General features: G+C 45.5%; 1 pseudogene across 1 annotated transcript; it reads left to right on the top strand.

Annotated features, from left to right (window-relative positions):
* The first annotated feature begins 18,463 nt into the window (after nt 1-18,463).
* LOC311580705 (transaldolase-like) lies at nt 18,464-19,468 on the top strand (annotated as a pseudogene). The gene has a single exon. The product of its transcript is annotated as a transaldolase-like (transcript).
* Nucleotides 19,469-21,962: the final 2,494 nt, after the last annotated feature.

Below are 21,962 nucleotides of genomic sequence, written 5' to 3'. Positions count from 1 at the left end.
CCTCCTGTCACATGGGGACTTACCCTGTTTCTAAAGACCTCCACGAAGTCTCAGTGTTCAAACGCCAGCTCTCCTGCCAGCACTCCACTTGGCCTGTTGAATTTGCATTGGCCCTACCCCCTTTAATGAGTCCCATCAGCTCCTCAACCGTCTCCTCCACTGCTGCAGCCTCCCTTCCCCACCCCTTGCCCCCCCCCCGCCCCCCGCTCCCCACCCCCATGCTCTAAATATCCCAACATCTGCCTGCAAGTGGTGTTTGTAGTCTTGCCTGGTTCTGGACACAGAGCCAGCAGGGACCTGTTCTCATCCAGGCCAAGGCTGAAACACAGGTGCAAGGCTCAGGCAGTTGAGGCCCCTCCATCAGCCCTGTGTGAACACTTTCATCTCTGCAGCTTCTGAGACAACGCTGGCAGGGGAGAATATAAATTCCTAGACACTCGGGAGCTTTAGAGTGTTGTCTTCTTTGCAAGGGAAAACAAAAACAGTGCATAGAGCTTGTCTTAGGGACGCTGTATGTGGCATCTATTACAAAACCCCACCCACTTCCTTTCAACAGTGAGTCGATAACGATATAGTTACCTCCACTCAAACAAGTCTCAAATTTTGCAGGGCCAATTTTTCTTTCCATGTCTTTATTTATTTAATCACTTGACCACCCGATCCCAGCACCCTCCCTCTTCTCCTCCCAGGCCCACCCCACTCCTACCATTCTCCCCTCATCTTCTCCCAAAGGTACCAACCCACGCTGGGATCTCAAGTCACTGCAGGACTAAGCACATCCTCTCCCACCAGGCAGTGACAAGGCAGCCCAGCTAGGGGAAACTAATCCAGCAGTAGGTAGCGGATTCAGAGACAGCCCCTCTCAGGGGTCCCACTCAAACTAAGGCACCAGCCAAGGACAATACAGGCGGTAAACCTTAAACCCCTACCCAGATCTAGACAATGGACAGAACACTCTCCACAGTAGAGTGGAGAGTGGGATATGACTTTCTCACATACTCTGGTGCCTCACCTTTGACCATGTCCCCTGGAGGGGGAGACCTGGTGGCACTCAGAGGAAGGACAGCAGGTTACCAAGAAGAGACTTGATACCCTATGAGCATATAGAGGGGGAGGAAATCCCCCTCAGGAACAGTCATAGGGGAGGGGAATAAGGGGAAAATGGGAGGGAGGGAAGAATGGGAGGATAGAAGGGATGGGATAACCATTGAGATGTAACAAGAATAAATTAATAAAGGAGAAAAAATGGGAAAAAAAACAGAGATAGTCCCTACTGCTATTGTTAGGGGACCCACGTCATGACCAACCTGGACATCTGCTACATACATATAGGCGGGGTCTAGGTTCTGTCGATGTTGGTTGGTGGTTCAGTCTCTGTTAAGCCCATGGGCCCAGGTTAGATTTCTCTGTAGGTTTTCTTGTGGTGTCCAACTTCTAACAGCATATACACCCCACTATCTTGAGATAGAAGGAAAATGGACTTTTTTCCCCTCAAGTAATGTAACAGAATTTGAGATGACAGCCCCCAGGGACACAGAAACAGTCCCTAAGAGTGATGTTTTCCAGCAAACATTTGCGGTCAGAAACCAGGGTCAAGTGCGAAGAGCAGCGCTCTGTAGGCATGGCCACGGCATGCCTGCTGCCTAACCTCTTGCTCTCCCTCACAGTGGCTCCTTTTCATCTCCAAGGGGAGTTCACCATGCTCAGCGTGTTCTGCAAAGGTCCCTAAAGGGAGTTGTCAGCAGCCGTTGCCAGCAGCTGAAGTTTCAGAAGAACTTGAAGGCCCTGCAGCCTTCAGCAGACGGACCCCTGGGAACGGCCACCGCCCCGCTGGGACGGACTGAGTGCTCGAGCATCCTCCGCTGTTTTGATTGTGGCAATTCAAGTAGTGAAGCATCCATCCAAAGAGGAGTCGTGAGGGTAACTGGCATGACCATTTACCTCAGTAGTAGTGGCTCAGCCCCGTGTGGGACCAAAGTCACAGGTGGGAAAGATGGGGAGGCCATTGCGGTTGATCAGATGCAGGACAGTATCCCAGAGCCAAAAAAAGCCCCACAGGTGAAGAAAGGTACTTGCTACCCTCAGCGCTCTGCTGGCTGTGAGGCATCTCATTTTTTCATTTGAGCTGAAATTAGACTTTGACATTTTAATGTAAACATTATCAAAGATCCTCTCACACATTTATCATAAGCATCGTTCAGGGCCCCCGTGCGTTTGCACTGGCTGAGAAATCCCAGCCAAGCTCCTATGACCTCCAAGCATGAAGGTGACCCTGAAGTGATGTGTGAATTTGTATCACATTAAATCACTGTGTCGAAACTCGGGTCGTGTTTTACTTTCCAAGGTGGCTCTCCCAAACTGAAAGGAGACTTCTCCCCGTCCCATCCCTGGGCCAAACAAATTGCTAAAACAAAACTAGGTTCATGTGACTTTTTAAGAAAGCAAGTAAATTAAACTATCATAAACCTTTCTCTTTTCGGGTTTAGGGCTGGAGCTTCATTAGCATCCAGCTTGTTCCATCTTTGGTTCCACAATCCAGATGTCACTGTCTTCAGGTGAAAAACAAGACTCGTTTTTTAGGAAGGGTAGTAGCGCCCTCTGCTGGCTCAATTGGAAGGCTGACTTTTTTTTACAAGGTGAAAATTTGGGCATGAAGCCTTTGATGCTGAAATCCCCTGTAGTTAAGAGGGGAAATGAGGTTTTTGAATGTGACGTTCTTCATTTCCTCAGCAACACTCACTGAAGCAAAGAGAGTCTCCAATTTCTTCCATTATTATTCCTAGCATTTAATACAGCCAGCCACATTAGAATTGACGACACTCCCATGGCATTGCCCCCACTCCACACCCCCACACCCCTCACTCCCGCGCCCCACACACCCACACACCCCCACCCCACCCCCCACCACACACTAATGGTATGAGGCAAAACCATGGGAATAGAATGGTGGGGGACCAACTCTTTGCTTCCTTTTCAGTTGTCCCACTAATGGACAATATACCAGCACCATAGACACTTTTCAAGATCCCTCAGGGACTACAACAGGACAGAAGAGCCACCTAAGATGGCAAGCCTCCTATTACACACTGTTTGGTTTGCTGCTGTGAACACTGAGTAAGCTGCAAGAAGAAATGCCACAACCATGCTGATATACCATGCATAATATAAATACTGACCAAAACTCGCCCATCTGGCTCAGCCACCCTGACCACTTAGAATCTACGAGAATCCCTCTGAGTCAGCTCAAATAATCCAAGACTGGCTGGGCATGTTAGTCAAACAAAACTTCACTGTGTTCAACAAGTATTTAGCTAGCACTTAGGCTCTCTCGGAACCATGTAGACATCAAAGACAATGTAAGCAGAAAACAATACTTTCAACATAATTTATTGTCTAAGGAAGAACACAGGAAACATGCAAATAAGTCTGAAAAAAATATATTACAAGAGAGAGAGAGAGAGAGAGAGAGAGAGAGAGAGAGAGAGAGAGAGAGAGATTACAGTGGACAAGTACACAGTGTCACGAGAGATACTGCATTTAGAAAATGCAAGGTGTCCCTGAGGAAGTGACATTAGAACTGATACTAAAACCCTGATCCTGGCTCTCAAAAGCCAGGGGAAGGGTATTTTAGCAGAGCAACAAATGTGCAATGCAACTGTCAGTCAGAGGGGCTCAATCACTGGATGTGAGCTCTCACCATACCCGTGTCTTTATGGCCTTTTTTTTTTTTAATTGGCCGCAAAATAATTACAAAGCAACATAAATCTTTCCCAGAAGCTGCCCGAATTCCAACACTAAAACGAGCTGCTGGCTTCTGTAGAAAGGTGTGAGAAGCAGGGATGAGGCCATCCACAAGGCAGGAGACATTACAGAGTGCTTGGCCTCCTCCTTGCACACTTTTAACACTTTGGACCACACATGACCCCAACAGCAGAGCTGCACATTACATGGTCACACTCTCCTCACCACACCTACCCTCCTTGGCGTCAACATTCCTGTGCTTAATAGTGACCCCTCACCCAAATCCCTGCTGTTGTGTCCTGATCTTCTTCAACAATGCCTCAGAAAGATGATCCGCATGGAGAAAAACATCACGTTCTCTCCCATTTGTAGGGCTTAGATTTAAATATGTGTGTATACATATATGGGTGTATATTATACGTGTGTGTGTGTGTGTGTGTGTGTGTGTGTGTGTGTGTGTGTGTGTGTAGGCAGAAACCATGCTGGGAAGACACCCCCTCATGCACACAACCTCCTCTTAGCACAAGTACAATTCATCCAGAGTCATCTTTTTAGGGAATTGTATAATCTATGCCAGATGGGTAGACTCCCATTAACTAAACACCCAACTATACACCTCCAATCCTGCTCACCTCACTCCTCTGGGCTTCCTGTCCAGATTCTTCACCTCCTCCTGATGGTTGTGCACCCCACAATCCTTACACATTTCCAGGATCCGGAGTCCTCCTTCTCACGTGTCCTCCCACCATGCAATTATAGAACTGTGTTTTGTTCTGCTTGTCTCCTCTGTTGTCCCACCACAGTAAAGTGACTCCTCACAGCAGGTCATAGGCAGGCTGGTCCTGATCTCGCTCTGTGATCTCATTTCTGAAGGCTGTACCCCAATCCCTTACCCCAGGTTCACCTGCCTTTGGGGGCTTCTCTTAGGTAGGGTTTCTATTGCTGTGAAGAGACACCATGACCACAGGAACTCTCATATAGGAAACCTTTAATTGGTGCTGGCATACAGCTCAAAGCTCTCATCTATTATCACCATGGTAGGAAGCATGGTGGCACGCAGGCAGACTAGAGCCGGGGAGGTAGCTAAGAGTTCTACATCTGGATTGACAGACATCAGGAGGAGCAAGCTATAGGGCCAGGCGTGAGCATCTGAAACCTCAAAAGCCACCCCTAGTGACACACTTCCTCCAGTAAGGCCACAGGTCTTAATCCCATTAGGTACTGCCACGCCCTCTGAGCCTATGGGGGCCGTTTTTTATTCAAACCACGACAGAGCTCATATCCGAGTGCAGCCATGGAATCCACCTGCTTGGAACTGCCCCGCGAATGCTTTCCTCCCTCCAGTGCTCGGTTCAGCCAGCCCCTTCCTACAAGGTCTCCCCTGGCATACTGCACCCTCTCCCTCTTCATGGCATGGCCTTTCTGTTTGCAGCCTCTAAATCTCGCACCAAGGTGCTGGTGCCAAGGTAAAGACTGGCATATGCAGTAATTAACACAGGGGGAGGCTTAATGGAAAGCCAAAGCACCCAATAACCACAATAGCTAATCATTTTCCTATGACTATATATATATACTATAAATTTCTTTATAGTATACTATACTATAAATACTATAAAGCTGGCTACTCACAGCTTTATGCAATCATCACCATGACCCCTTCCAGAACTTTTCATCTTCCCGGACAACAGGAAGCCACTAGCCCTCACTCGCCAGCCCTTGAAAACCACTTTTCCACTCTGAGCCTCTGAGTTTGTCTATTCTACATGCTCCATATACATGAAATCACTTGGTATTTTTTGTGTGGCTGATATAATTCACTCAGCATAACGAAGATAAACATTTTAATAGTCAAAATCAATGCCAAAAATTAATAATGAACAAAAATTTCAGACAAACATCAAAATCACTGATTTTTTTCCCTTCCCACCCCGGCCCCAGGCTCTACTCAGCTCTGATGTGCACTGTATGAAAAGTCTTTAGGTTTTTAAGTTAATTTGGTTTGTAAAACTGTTGCGTTAAAATATTTTTATCTTGAAATAGGGTGAAAGCGGGAGGGAGGGAGAGATGGGAGGATACAAAGTGATGGGTTAACAATTGAGTTGTAATCTGAATAAATTAATAAAATTAAATTTTAAAAACTACTTTTAACCTTGATTAGGAATTCCTTGTTGGCACTCTTTCACTCTGCTCCCAAGGCAAAAGTGGTTCACATGACTAGAGCTAAGGTACAAAATAATCTACTCAGACAGAAACACAGCCTCCAATTAAGTCTTCTCGCGGCCACTGTTGGCCTCTCTGGTGAAACGGCCACCCTGTGACACCTCCTACAGAGTTAGGCACCATCTGTTCCAATACCTGTGGGTCTTCTTGCTGTCTGCAGTCTGTGAGCCACAGAAGGGACAGGACCCTGACTTTCTCATCTGCGTATTCACTTTGTTTTTCCATCATTGGCTGACGAAAAGTGCTTAATACCTGTTCGCTGAATGAAAGGCACCTGGCCAGTATTCCCAGCACTAATGACGGTTTCAAGGTAGCTGAATGAGATTTTCCTTTACCCAGCTGTTGTGTGACTTTTTAATAGGACAAGTGAGCAAACATCTAAGCACCCCGGTCTGTTGGGGAGCACTCTGCCTCAAAGGTAAGAGATATCCCAACACAGGCCATGGCTCAGCAAAGCTGTCCTGGAGCTCTCTGGACAACTTTCAGGCGACTCTGCTGAGCCACAGTCTCTTCCGTCTGGCAACTGTCCCTGTTAATATGACCTTGGGATATGAGGCTTGTCGATCTTGTAGTTTCCGGGAGCTTCCTGGGACTTGTAAATTTCATTTCCTTCCTAAGTCAGCCTCCTTCCGATGAGGCAACGTTTCAATTTAGAGGAAACAGCTACACAACATTGATTTAATTCCAACACCCTATAGTCCATATAGGTTCCAATGAAAGGAACTCTAGAAAAGTCCTGGCTTTGGTACACCACAGAGAAGGGTATGCTAAGGTTACCTGGCCTATTTCTTGGTAGTGGTCCTGTGGATCAGGGACAGCCCACATTTCTTTGGGCTACCTTCACTGTCCTGACAGGCTCCTGTGACAACAGAGCATGCACATGCCCTGAGGATCAATTGCTCCAGTGCCTCTACCGTCCTGTCAGCAAGTTGCTCTGGCTCCCCTGGCTGGGTCGTGCCTGGCTTGCAAAACTGGCGGCACCTCCAGCAGGACAGCCCAACCCTGTTTGGTTTCCTGGCCTTAATGCTTGTCTCGTAGTCACAATCCTGACACTGGCTTAAAGCCTCCAACCACAGGCTCTGGGCCATGTCCCTTGGGTTCCAGGTCCTGGCCTTGTGATTTATTGACTTCTCACATTTGAATTTAGCTTGGGTCCCATCACCTAAGACGAGTTTGTAAGTTAACGCCAGTAGAAAACAGTGTTACTAGAGTCTTCAGTGACTGGAGCTGTTCAGCTGGCCCTACGCTGACAGATCTTTAAAGTAAAACCAAACATCGCAACACCCGAAGTCTCAGCTCCTGGACCTACCACCTGTCTCAGAGCCAAACGACATCCCCGCTCTAGTGAAGCCTGCCTTGCCAGTGACGACTGCGGTTTTTCTTGGATCGGCTTCTGCCGTCGCTGTTGAATCACTTAACATTATAACTAGAAAATTCCTTCCTTTCTTTAAAGATGCCCACTGTTTCCTGAGGTGTATCCTCCTCTTCTGTTTCCATAAATAGCAATAGTCAGATTTGGACGTTAATATTAACTTTAAAAAAAAAAATAGCTGTGATCAGGCAAAGTGCTCAAGCGTAGGACGGCGACGATGAGCTTGTAACCACCGCATCTGTCCCCTTTCCCAGCACTTTACTGAGCTGAAAAGATCTAGACTGCTCTTTCCAGTTTGAGGGGTGCTAGAATTAACTTGCAAATGCAAAGTAACCCTGGAAGAAGAAGTGGAAGGTTGGGGAAGATGTAACCCCCACACTCTGGAAGGTATCCATGGAAAATCAGCCAAGTCATGAATTTTAGTCATGGAATAAACATCGTCAAGAACTGGGCCAGAGAGATGGCTCCAGCCTGTGAATGGCGCCTGGCTCCGGGTCTACCAACGAAGGTGCTGGAAGGAGGGAACAAACAACTCTGGCAAGGTGTCCTCTGACCTCCACACATATACTACAGCACAAATAAACCCGCTCACAACCACACACCACGCACTCACTCACACGCATACAGTAACAGGAAGTCGCTCACACTTAAACGTTTTCTCTCTTTGAAGCTTTCAAAAAAACATAGAGGTAAGAATGCTATAGTTCACCAGGCGTGGTGGCACAGGCCTTTAATCCCAGCACTCAGGAAGCAGAGGCAGATGGATCTCTGTGAGTTCGAGGCCAGCCTCGGCTATGAAGTGAGCCCAGGGCAGCTAGGACCACAAGAAACACTGTCTTGAAAAAATAATAATAATAATAATAGTTAAAAGAATGCTACAGTTCTCTTATGACACAGTGAAGTGTTTAAAGATCAGGTGAGTTTCATGGCCCTGATCTACCTTCTCTTCACACAAATTATTATTACAAATAATGAAAACCAATTTCCATATGTGCCTTGTGGAATCAGTCGGCAGCAACCTGCCTTCAATAATTTAAATAAATACACAATAAGAGTAGCTGCTGCAATATTTGTATAAACGCCTACTGAAGTGGTTACTGGGGCTACACACATGGAGCACAACAGATTGGCTGGCTTCATTATCTCACAGTTTTTGAGGCCACACAACACACTGTAGGTACTGGTAGGGTTGTTTCCTTTGTGACCCTAAGGGAATAGTCTTCCCCAGGCCCCTGCTTTGGCTTGAGAACAGGCATCTTCCTTCTGTGTCTCTTCATCCTGCCATCTCTCTATGCATATCTGTCTCTGTCTAAACTTCCCCCTTTCATAAGCGTAAGAGTCAGGCTGAGTCAGGGCCATCCTGATGCTCTCATCTTAAGTGCAGTACCTCCCGAAAGACCCCATCTCCGTGTAAGGCCATACTCTGAGGAGTTTTGAAACCAATAGGAAAAAGACTTAAGAGAACAACTCAACTCAGCCTCTACACTGTAGGTTCATGCACTTATACTTTACTTCACTCTATTTTTTTTACAGTTTTATTAATTTATTCATATTACATTTCAATTGTTATCCCATCCCTTGTGTCCTCCCATTCCTCCCTCCCTCCAGCTTTCCCCCTACTCCCCTCCCCTATGACTGTGACTGATGGGGACCTCCTCCCCCTCTATATGATCATAGGGTATCAAGTCTCTTCTCGGTAGCCTGCTATCCTTCCTCTGAGTGCCACTGAGCCACCCCATCTAGGCGACGTGGTCAAATATGGGGCACCAGAGTTCGTGTGAAAGTCAGACCGCACTCTCCACTCAACTGTGGAGAATGTCCTGTCCATTGGCTAGATCTGGGTAGGGGTTTGATGTTTACTGCATGTATTGTCCTTGGCTGGTGCCATAGTTTGAGCAGGACCCCTGAGCCCAGATCCGCCCGTCATAATGTTCTTCTTGTAGGTTTCTAGGACCCTCTGGATCCTTCTATTTCCCCATTCTCCCATACTTCACTTTAGAAAGGACATAATATGTACATATTATTACAAAAATAGGAGTTAGGGATTTAGCTCAGTGGTATCAAGAGCAAGGCCCTGGGTTCAGCTCTCAGCTTTGGTGAAAAGAAAGAAAGAAAGAAAGAAAAATAGATTGAGCTATTTCTGCCTGCTTTAGACTGAGGTACAGCAGAAATCCCTGCTGCTTCATCCTATGGCCTGGACTAGACAGAGGAGCCACAGTGCACACCTAGTTGGCATACCAATGTCCAGGTAGGTGCAAAAATAAAGGGCAGGAATGCCAAGACAGGAATTTCCTGGCTCTGCTCCAGAGTGGTGACCCATACCTGTTATCCCAACACACCGGAGGCTGAAGCAGGAGGACTGCTGTGAGTTCTAAGGATCAGACGCTGGACTTATTCCAAGCAGCTCACATGTGACCATGGGACAGGAACACATATGACCCCAGGGCGGGAACACATGTGCCTTGGTACATAGGCCCTGCCTCAGACAGCTTCAGGTTGGCCTTATCTGCCTCCAGTCTATTCCTGACGAGAGAACAACGGGTTTTACACCAGAGGAAACAAAAATACACTTTGCAGCCTAGTTCCACTTCTAATAAGCCATGTGGTTTGACAAAGTTGTCCTAGTGGTCTGGGGCTCCTTTCGTCGTTGGTAGAAAAGGAATAAGTCCAGTTGACAGGGTTTGAGAGCAACTTACAAGAAAATCCTCAAGTCCCTGAGATGACACCAATTCATAGAAGAGGCCGTTGGCTTCCTTCCTCTTTCCTGCCCTTTGATCATGGTGCTACTAAGAGGTAAGCCAGTTCTGAGGAGTTTTTTTTTTTTTAATTATGTTCAGCACTCAAGAGACAGAGGCAAGTAGATCTCTGTGAGTTTGAGGCTAGCCAGGTCTACAAAGTGAGTCTAGGACAGCCAAGGCTACACAGAGAAACCCTGTCTTGAAAAACAAAAACAAAACAAAAACAAAAATATGTTCATTGGTGTTTTTGCCTGCATGTATGTCTGTGTGAGGGTATCAGATCCCCTGAGACTGCAGTTACAGAGTTACAGACAGTTATGAGCTGCCATGTGAGTGCTGGGAATTGAATTCGTGTCCTCTAGAAGAAAAGCTAGTGCTCTTGACCACTGAGCCATCTCTCCAGCCCCAGGGCTTTCTATCAATGGGCTTCTCTAAAAGGGAGGCCATGGATAGGACAGGGAAGCATTGGCCACATCTAAGATTAGTTCCAGCCCTCAGAGTAGAGGAGCTGATATGGTCACCTCAAAGAGCTCTGGGATTCAGGATCAGTATGGTGGCTCATGGGTAAGGGCACTTGCCACTGACACTGAAGACCTGAGTTTAATCCCAAGGACCATATGGTGGAAGGAGAGAACCTCTGACCTCCACATGCGTGCTGTGGCACATATGTGCTCACACATAAAGGACAGACAAACAGTTAATTCTGGAACCCACAATGCACAGAGAATCACCTAACCAAAGGGCAACATGAGGCTCCACTCCAAATTAAGAAACATCCAATGATATTGCTCTATCCCACATCTAATACCACTATGGACTGAACCTTGAAAGCCTGAACACCTGTGTGCCTGACACATGGACAGCAAACATCATAAAATAAAACAATGGCTTTATTTCTCATGCACCAGCATTTTTCTTCGTAGCTCTTGTAGCTACTGCACTACATCAACGCAGGGCTCACCTCTGCACCTGACGAACCCGTACAGATACAGTAAGGAGCATCACAGATCCCCACTCTCTGCCATCAGAAAGACAGAAAAAGTGATGAAGGCTCATCTTTACAGTCTGTAGGGAGAATTTTTTGGTTTCTTTAAAAACACAGACATGGGGCCAGGTGGTGGTGGCACACGCCTTTAATCCCAGCACTTGGGAGGCTGAAGCAAGCGGATCGCTGTGAGTTCAAGGCCAGCCTGGTCTACAAAAGTCCAGGACAGTCAGGCTACACAGAGAAACCCTGTCTCAAAAAGCTAAAAAATAAAAATAAAAAATAAAAACACAGAGATGTTATAGGAATATGCTTTCGTTTTAATCCCAGGTGTGAAATATGGGGCTGCTTCAGATTGACCACATCCAATGACTATGATTTGTCTCATGCTCTGGCAGGGCCATGATTTTACCCAGCTGAAGATAGTTTACATATGGAATTCTGGGGACTCCTGAGAGGGTATAAATGCTAAAGCTCTTAGAGGGCCTGTGGCAGCTGCTATTCCCCCTGCTGCTGCTGCTGCTGCTGCTGCTGCTGCTGCTGCTGCTGCCGCCCTCGCCCTTGTTGTTAGTTGCTGGTTGCTCATGCTGCTGTTGTTGGTTGCTGGTTGCTGGTTGGAGATATCCTAACTATGAAGATCAAATTTGCTCCAAGGAACTTGACACCCCTAATTAGCAAGAAGTAGCATAACGATATCAATGCCCCCTCTCCTCTCTAAGCCTCTTTCTCTCCTAACTAATGTCGGGGGTTTGGAAGGGATGGGGTGGTGTAGGAAGGTAGGAAGAAGAATACAATAAAGTAGCTAAAAGTCTGGCTACAACAGACTTTTGTCGCCCAATGTACTTATTAGAAAACCTAAAATTGAAACAGTGAGCTACCTGGAGATGTACGCCTTTAATCCCAGCACTCAGGAGACAGAGGCAGGTGGATCACTGTGAGTTCAAGGCCAGCTTGGTCTACAAAGTGAGTCTAGGATAGGCAAGGCTATACAGAGAAACCCTGTCTCAAAAAACAAAACAACATCAAAAACAAACAAACAAACAAAAACAAATAACAGTGAGCTACCATAGGAACATATTGAGTGTTGGCAAAGGAATAAAGGCCCTAAGACTTATGCTTACTGATGGGAAAATAAATTATCACAATCATTTTGGAAAAATAGATAGGATGTTTCCTTAAAAGAAACTTTTAAATTACATTATTTGTGAATGTGTGTGCACACATGTCATATGTGCACGTGGAGGTCAGAGGACAAGTTTTGGAAGTTGGTTCTCTCCTCAGGCTTGGAAGCAAGTGTCTTTTCTTTCTGAACCATCTCACCCGCTCAGCTGTCTCTTAAGAAGTTAAACACATACCTTTCACCTGCCAGCCATTGTACTTGGAGATACGTACCTAAGAGAAATGAAAGCATGTCTATGTTAATAGCATGTTTAGGACTGCAGCAACTTTTAGGTGGTTCCTGATTGAGGGTCGTTTATGATTTCTCAACTTACAGCACTGTGAAAGTGATGTGCATCTAGTAGAAATTGCACTTCAAATTATAAATTATAAATTATATGTGTGTGTGTATGTATGTATGTGTATACAAGCATGCATGCACACGTATTTAAAGACAAAATGGTTCTATATAGCTCTAATTGCCAGGAACTTTGGAACTTGCAATATGGACCAGCTGGCCTCCAATTCACGGAGATCTGCCTGCCTCCAGTGAGGGCTCCAACCAAAGACACAAGATTTCCTTCTCAAACAACACATTCCAAGACTGAAATAGAATGTTCTTTCTTTCACTGAATAAAAAAGTACACACACACACACACATTCGTGGTCCCTAGAGGTGTCATAGGTGTGGCTGCTCTGCCACATGTGCATCAGTAGGTGGCATAAAGAAGAGAGGTTATACCTGAGCTCATTGCTCTAACCTTTGAACATCAAATGATTAGTAGCATAAAACTCCACGGGAGGAAAAAAAAAACAAGCCTGAGACAACCACCAGTCTAGAACCTGGGGGCCCGCATAGGGAGCTAGCCTGAGACAACCACCAGTCCAGTGATGAAGAGGCCTAGATGGGCTCCCAGGGCAAGGACCAAGCTGGAGACTAGGAGAACCCCACCTGGGACCTCTGATCCAGGCAAGGAGTGAGCCCAAGACAGACGGCCTTCTCATAGGATCGCTCAGGAAGGCCTGGGCAAGGAGTGAGCCCAAGACAACACCAGACAGATACCGTGGGACCTAGACAAAGAGCTAGAGATGAAAACTATCCCAGTGCTACACAGGCCTGGTGGGAGCTGGGGAGACCATGCCCAAGGTGACCCTGCCATGTGCCATAATGCATTCCTGAGATGACCCCAGACACTCAGAGACCCTGGTGCCATTAAGAGGCACAAGTGAGTGGTAGAGAAAGAGGAAAAGAAAGAGGATGTGAGCACAATGAAGAGAGGCAGAATCGGAAACCCAAGGACAGTGAGAAACAGCCTGATGTGACTAGCCAGCAATGCCACCTAGGACCACGGTGGAGTCCTTGCCTGCACTGCCACTGGGGGCCACATCTGGGTCTGTGGCCCTGCAGCAGCTGGAATCTGTTACCATCAAAGGCCAGGTGGGCATCCCTGGTTGGGGTTGTCATCCGGGGACATGTTCATGTCTGAGGGCTGTGCATAACGCGCCTCCCACCCGCCAACCCCCCGCCTCTCATCTGGGCATCATGAGAGAGCTTGTCATGGGGGTGTGGGAGCAGGAAAGTTGATCCTGCCCCCTAGCAAGCTGCAGTACTCTGGAGAGCAGACCTTGCATACTGTGGGAGTTGTAGGTGAGCTGGCCCCAAGGGTATGAGTGTGGAAAAGCTGTTCCTGCCACTTATTTCCCATGTTGTGGCATGGACAAGAAAGAGATGCCCTCCTCCCCACTTGCTCCCCTTTTGGGAGACCTGGCACTGGGACCATAAAAGGAGTAGAGCTGTCCCTGCCCCTCACCAGCTGCAGCACTTGGGAGAATGAGCCCTGTACCTCCCCTGGGCAGAACAATAGAGCTAACCCTGGTGTCAGAGTTGGGGGCAAGTTGGCCCTGAGGATGTGAGTGTATAAGACCTACCAATTGTCTGCCATGTGATGACATAGACAAGGGAGAGATCCCACCCCTTGCCCCTTGCCACGTAGGAGAGCTGGCCCCAAGATCATCGAATTGGAAGAGGTGGCCAGGCCCCTCACCTACTACAACACTTGGGAAAGTAGGTCCTGCACCTTGCCTGGACAGCACAGTACTGGGGTGGGCCAGCCCCAAGGCCATGATAATAGGAGAGCCAGCAGGCTGACCATCTCAGATATAGCTCAGGTATAGATCCAGGGCTTTGAGTTGGCCCACCCCAACATCGACCCCATTGATGAACTGTTGGGGTGTATGAAGGGGCGGTTCCAAAAATCTAAACCTACAGGATTCCATGACACAGGGCAACAACAAGATATTTGAGAGGAGTCCCAGGAAGGATCCAGTATCAACGGAGTAGCAGAAGCCAGAGGTCTCTTACCAGACTAGTGAGTCATTGTAAGGAACATTTGCAAGCAAAGAAGTGGGCGGGGGGGGGGGGGGGGGGGGGGAGGTATGCTGTGGAACACATTGTTACATGCTACAGCTTCCACAACAAGATTTTTTTTTCTATGTTGTTGGGAAGGTTGCAAAGGTGGAAGGCGGGTATGGGGGGGATGAGTGGAACTGGGGTTCATAATGTGAAATTCACAAAGAACCAACAAAAAAGGTTTTTTTTAAAGGGGGAAATGCATAACCCATACATCCTCCACTAAATCTACTCCCCACCACCAAAACAGAAATTCTAAATAAAGCCAAGTGTCCTCTGACTCTCTGTCACCCTTTCTCCAAATTGTTTGTCAGACTTGCTATCGCCTCCACAAAAGTGCTGAGAACTTAGGGATGGCACAGCATGAATGTCCCTAGGACACAGCTCCCTTCAAAGATGATTCAGCCGCATCTGTTTGACTTGGTCAACTAGGGTATAACGGTAAGCATGACTTTAACGTCATTGGAAACAGATTTCTCCACTGGCCTTTTTCTCAAAAAATGTTCTGAAGAAAGTCTAAAATTGCCCTTTAATACCTGACGCTCCTGAAACGGGATTGTTTTGGTAGAGCTAATAAATCTCTTTCTCCTCATCTCCCTCTCTTCCTTCCTCCCACCAGCAATTGGTGTTTACAGGCACCTTGAATATATATTTAGCACAAATCTTTTGGTTTTTAATAAACTACTGGCACATTTAGTTTCCACAGAACATTCTTCCCTTTATAAGTATTTTAATAACATTTTCTCTGAGTCCCCAAGACTCAGGGTGGACAGAGCTGGCATGGGGCCTCTATGTTTTGGCTGTCTAAAGCTAACATTTGCTGGGAAGTTTTATTTACCACCTTCTGTTACTTACTTGTACTTGACGCTGTTAATTTTTTTTTTTTTTCTGGCTACAGAAAAGGGGGTAGTATAAAAGTGGCCACTTAAGAAAAGCAACTTGGCCTTTGTAACAACAGCTGCCCAATACGCATTTTACTTAATGGGAAAAGGATGCGGGGAATCTGTGGAGGCCTTAAAAAAATCTAAAATTTGGAGAGATTATAGGAATTTTCTCTTCTTTTTTTTTTTCTGCTTAAACAACCATTATTAAGTAATTTCTTAAGTGGCAACAAAGCAGTGGGTGTATTTTAAGTTACTTGCAATGGGTTGGTTAAGAGAAAAGAGCTTAAGGGCTCGCTATGTCCCTTCCAGCATCTATATTCAGCTACCATTAAAGAAGCTCCCTTGAGATCCATGGAGTTGATGCCAACCTCCTAAGCCTCCGCCCACTGGCCTCAGCCTTACTCCAAAAACATCCTGCATCGTTCCATCTTCCAGGCACAGCAATCCATTGCCTCTGCTCTTCAATACCCTCTCAGTTCCCAGTTTGCACACTAGCCTTCCCCCTGCTTGCATGTCTTTCTCAGCTTGGCTGACTGGTGAACGTCTCATTCCTGGAAACTCGATCTTTATATCCAATGGTCATATTTCTGAGCATATGTGTATATTCTTAAGTTTATTCATATACATATATGTGACATATATACGAATTGGAGTAAGTGACTCGAGCAAGTATCTCCATTCACATTCATAGCACTACTATTTACAACTGGCAAAAGGCGGAAACCATTCAGGTGTCCAACAGGAGATGCATAGAACAACAAGAAATGGCATATGCATGCAACGAACACTGTCCGACTGTAATACAAGGAAAGTCTGACACATGAAAAGACATGGATAGAACTCTAGAACATTATACTGAGTCATACAAGCCAATGACTGAAAGGTAGCTAAAGTCATAGAATCAGAGTGGAGGACCATGGATGATAGAGGATGTAGGGGTAGGGGAAATGGAGACGTATTTAATGCATGCAATTTCAGTTTCAGCTTTTCATGGTGAAAAGATTTTTGTAGCTAGATGGCGGTGATTGAACTATTGACTTCAATTCAGATAATGTCTTAGTCACTATTCTATTGCTGTGAGGAGACAACATGACCAAGGCAACTTATAAGATGAAGCATTTAATTAGGGGCTTGCTGGTAGTTTCAGAGGGTGAGTCCATGGTCACCATGGCAGGAAGCATGGTGCCGGGTGACAGACAGACATGGGGCTGAAGATTACATCTGGTCTCCGAAAGAGAGCAGAGAGAGTGAGTGTGGGCCTGGTGTGGGCTTCGGAAACTTCAAACCCCACCCCTAATGACGCACCTCCTCCAACAAGGCCATACCTTCTAATACTCCCCAAACAGTTCCACTAACTGAGAACCAAGCATTCAAACATGTGAACCAAGAAGAGCAATTCTCATTGAAATAATGACAGATGAGTGGGTGGAGAGAGGGAGACCGACAGACACACAGACAGACAGACAGACACATACATACTCAGAAATGAGATAACAGAATATGAAGCTTGAGTTTCAAGACATCAAGAGGTTCACAAGTCAACCCAGCTGATAAAAACATGTTTGTAAGAAGAACCAAGTAATTATTGTCACTGGTCATACATTTGGAAATAATCAAGAGAGCAAACTTTGTTGTTATCTATCATGTTTTTAATTTTTTAATGAAATACAAACTCAAACAGCAATATCTATAAAATATCCCCAACTCTGTGCACCATCAAGAGTTGATCTCTTCTTCTTCTGAGCCCTTTTGATGCACTTAGCATCAAATTAGCATTATTTGTCTGAACTCCATCCTCTATATCTACAGAGTCACAACATTGTCTTTTTCATCTTTGCCTTGTATAGTGGCCATTGGGATGATCACAGACATTGGACTCTTTCCTACCTGGCATATAGTAAAATGGTGTATCCCACTGCAGATTAATTTGAGTAATTAGAAACGGGTAGATATGAGGAACTTTTCAAGTGTTAGAAATTGATATAAATCAGTTCTCATTGGTTCTTTTCCCTCTGCCAAGCAGTGGCTGCTCAGTCACCTTGGGTTTCCAATTGAAGCTGCTATCCAGTGAAGAAACAATGGCAGCAAGGGCTAGAATTTTATTTTGGTGACCAAGGCTTTAGAACCGTTTTTCACCATGGCTTTGCCTGAGCTATTCCAATTGGCAATGTCATAATGCTTAGCTTAATACTTCAGCTATGATGTTATTTGGGGGGAAATCCACCTAAAGAAAACGACCAACATATTTAATAAATCATTTGTTAAAAGGAAATCTCTTTAAAAAGCTTAATCAAATAGATGTAGTTTATAAATTCAACAACCACTAAAATAATCAAATATGTTTCACTTCCAGATGTGAAGATAGTTCAACATATGCAAATCAATAAATGCAAGGCAGCACATAAATAGAATCAGGTATTAAAAACTTGATGGTCCTCTCAGTAGATACAGGAAGTTCCTTCAGCATCCATTCATGGTAAGGGCTGAATACACTAATTATGGAAGAACCAAACCACAACATAGTAAAAAGCCTGTGTATGACCAACCCATAACCAATGTCGTAATGAGTCCGGGGAAACACTGAAAGTGCCACACAAGGGTGCCCACTGTTACTTCTCTCGTTCCGTATAGTAGTTGGCATTTTAGCCACAGAAGTCAATCAATTTGAAGAATAAAAGAAACAAATAAGAACAAAGGAAATCAACACATAACTATGAATGACCTTGTTCGATCTTAGAGCTAATGCTTCCACCAAAAGCCTCTTGGAACTGATGGACAAATTCAGCTGTCACGGAATAAAAAGTCAGCATATAAAAATTAGCGACACAGATACTGACCTCACTGAGCCCAAATAAACAAACAAACACAACCAAGGAAGTAAAAAAACTGCCACAATGAAAACTATAAAACAGGGGTTACGGGGCTCTGGCTGGCTCCTCCGCTGTATAGGGAGCCATGTCCGGGTCCCCAGTAAAGTGCCAAAGGATGGAGTCCACCTTGGACCAGCTCAAGCAGTTCACCACTGTGGTGGTCAACACCGGTGACTTCAACGCTATTGATGAGTACAAGCCCCAGGGTACCACCACCAGCTCATCCCTGATCCTGTCTGCAGCACAGATGCCTGCCTACCAAGAGCTGGTGGAGGAGGCCATTGCCTAGGGCAAGGAGCTTGGTGGGCCACAAGAGGAGCAGATAAAAAAAAAAAATGCTGTCAACAAATTTTTGTGCTGTTCGGAGAAGAGGTACTAAAGAAGATTCCAGGCCGTATACGCACAGAAGTGGATGCAAGGCTTTCCTTTGACAAGGATGCAGTGGTGGTCCAAGCCAGGCACCTCATTGAGCTTTACAAAGAAGCTGGGATCAGAATTCTCATCAAGTTATCCACAAACTGGGAAGGGATTCGGGCTGGAAAGGAGCTGGAGGAGCCGCAAGGTATCCGCTACACCATGCCCCCGTTTTTCTCCTTCGCCCAGGCTGTGGCCTGCGCTGCAGCGGGTATGATGCTCATCTCTCCCTTTGTGGGGCGCATCCTTAACTGGCATGCGGCAAACACACTCCCCAGGAAAACCCTGGGTTAAAGAGTGTCACCAAAATCTACAACTACAACCAGAAGTTTGGCTACCAGACCGTTGTCATGGGCGCCTCCTTCCATAACACGGGTGAGATCAAAGCACTGGCAGGCTGTGATTTTCTTACCATCTCACGCAAGCTCCTGGGAGAGCTGCTCAAGATAACGCCAAGCTGGCACCCGCACTTTCCGTCAAAGCAGCCCAGACCAGTAGCTTGGAGAAGACACATCTGGACAAAAAGGTCTTCCGTTGGCTGCACGATGAGGATCACATGGCTGTGGAGGAGCTCTCTGATGGGATCCGCAAATTTGCTGCTGATGCCCTAAAGTTAGAGCGGATGCTCACAGATCAAATGTTCAGCGCTGAGAATGGCCTTTCAGCTGGGTGCTAATTGCAAATGGCTTAAGATGAAGGAATCTTGCATTTTCTAGTGATTGGAGAAGGGATGAGTCATAGGTTTCTGATTTTATGTGAAATTTTGTCTAACTCATTAAATCAGTCACTTTTCCTAAAAACGAAAAAAGAAACGTATAAAACAATGAAGATATACCATTTGAGGGAGACCTGGTGGCACTCAGAGGAAGGACAGCAGGTTACCAAGAAGAGACTTGATACCCTATGAGCATATACAAGGGGAGGTAATCCCCCTCAGAAACAGTCATAGGGGAGGGGAATAAGGGGAAAATGGGAGGGAGGGAAGAATGGGAGGATACAAGGGATGGGATAACCATTGAGATGTAACAAGAATAAATTAATAAAAAAAGAAAAAGAAAAAAAGAAAAATAAATAAAAAAATAAAAACACCATATTATCAAATAAAAAAAACAATGAAGAAAAGAATTAAAGAAGACACTAGACTCCCATGCTCATGGATCAGTATTATTATTATTATTATTATTATTATTATTATTATTATTAAAATTATTTTGCTGAAGGTGATTTATAGGTTCAATACACTCCTCATCAAATTTCTCATGACATTTTTATAGAATTATAAAAAATGCTAAAATTCATATGGAAGAAGGAAAAAAAGCCCCCAAAGAGTCAAAGTAGTCATGAACAAAGGAACAGATTGAAGCTGAAGGTGTCACAATACCTGACTCAAAAAAAAAATTACAGACCTATACAATACTGGCACCAAAGCAAACGCACACACCTGTGCAATAGACTAGAAGATCCAAAAATAAGTACACACATTTGTAGTCAACTGGTCCTTGACAGAGGTGGCAAACTGCATATGGGATACAGTCTTTCCAACAAAAGATGCTGGGAAATAATAGAATCCTGAAAATGGATCCCTTGTCTCTCCTCCAGTACAAACATGGACTCAAAATGAGATCCTAATGCAAGAACAGAAGCTTTGAGGCTGCTGACAAAAACCACAGGGGAAGCACTTTAAGAGACTGACAGAGGTAACATTTTCTTGACTAGGGCTTCAGTGAAGGCCACAATCAGTTTGTGGATTATATTAAACTAATAAGCTTCTTCACAGCGAAGGCAGCAACCAGTAAAGGGGGGTGCTTACAGACTAGGAGAAAGTATTTTTCAGCCGTTTATCAGACATGTGACTAACATTTAGGATATACAAAGAGCACAAAAAAAATTGAACAACAAAAGAAAAAGTATCCCCTCCCCCACCAAGAAAAAAAAAACCTTAATTAACCCAATCAATAAATAGCTGAATGGTCTAAATAGACATTTCTCAAAGGTGTATGAGCCAGTGAGATGGCTCAGTGGGTAAAGGTGTTTACATCGCCAGGATCTATATGATAAAACAAGAGAACCGACACTTAATAGCTGAAATTCTGATCACACACACACACACAAAAAAAAAAACATGATTGCATGCGCGCGCGCGCACACACACACACACACACACGCACACACGCACGCACACCATAACACATATACATGCCCATGCACATAAATAAATGTAATTTTTAATTATTTATTTTTTTATAATTTATTCACATTACATTGTGACCCCCCCCTCACTCATATCCTCCCATTCCCACCCTCCCTCCCTCTTCCACTCTCTTCCCCCACCATATGACCACAACCTATCAGGTCTCATCGGAATAGCCTGCATCTCCTTCCTCTATGGGCCCACAAGGCTGCCCCGCGAAGGGGAAGCAATCAAATCCTGGGCAGCAGCATTCACGTCAGAGGCAGTCCCCCACTCTCCCTTGAGGCGTGGAGAATGAGCTGTCCATCTGCTACATCTGAACAGGGTTTTGGGTTTTCTGCATGCATTATTCTTGGTTGGTGCATCAGTCTGGATCCAGATCTGCTGGCCTTGATGGTCTCCCTATGGAGCTCTTGACCCCTTTGAGTCCTTCCATAGGCCCCACTCTTCCATACAACTCTCAGCACTGTGCCCAGCATCTGTCCCCAATCCCCTATGGGTGGAGTGTCTCAGAGGACATCTATGCTGGGCTAACATCCACTTATGAGTGAGTATATACCATTGTGTGTCTTTCTGGGTCTGGGTTACCTCACTCAGGGTGATATTTTTCTAGTTCCATCCATTTGCCTACAAATTTCATGTTTCCTTGTTTTTAATAGCTGAGTATGTGAGTGAACCACAATTTCTGTATCCATTCTTGGTTTAGGGACATCTAGGCTGTTTCCAGGTTCTAGCTATTACAAATAAAGCTGCTATGAGCATAGCTGAGCAAATGTCTTTGTTGTATGGTGGAGCATCTTTTGGGTATATGCCCAGAAGTGGTATAGCTGGGTCCTGAGGTAGCACTATTCCCACTTTTCTATGAAAGCACCAGGTTGATTTCCAAGGTGGTTCTACATGTTTGCACTCCCACCAGCAATGGAGGAGTGTTCCCCTTTCTCTACATCCTTGCCAGCACTTCCTGTCACTTGAGATTTTG

This window comes from Acomys minous (assembly GCF_964271855.1).
Source record: "Acomys minous genome assembly, chromosome: 13".
In the NCBI taxonomy this organism is placed as follows: domain Eukaryota; kingdom Metazoa; phylum Chordata; class Mammalia; order Rodentia; family Muridae; genus Acomys; species Acomys minous.
Note: the sequence above shows the minus strand (reverse complement) of the source record. Positions and strands in the feature narration are given on the sequence as shown.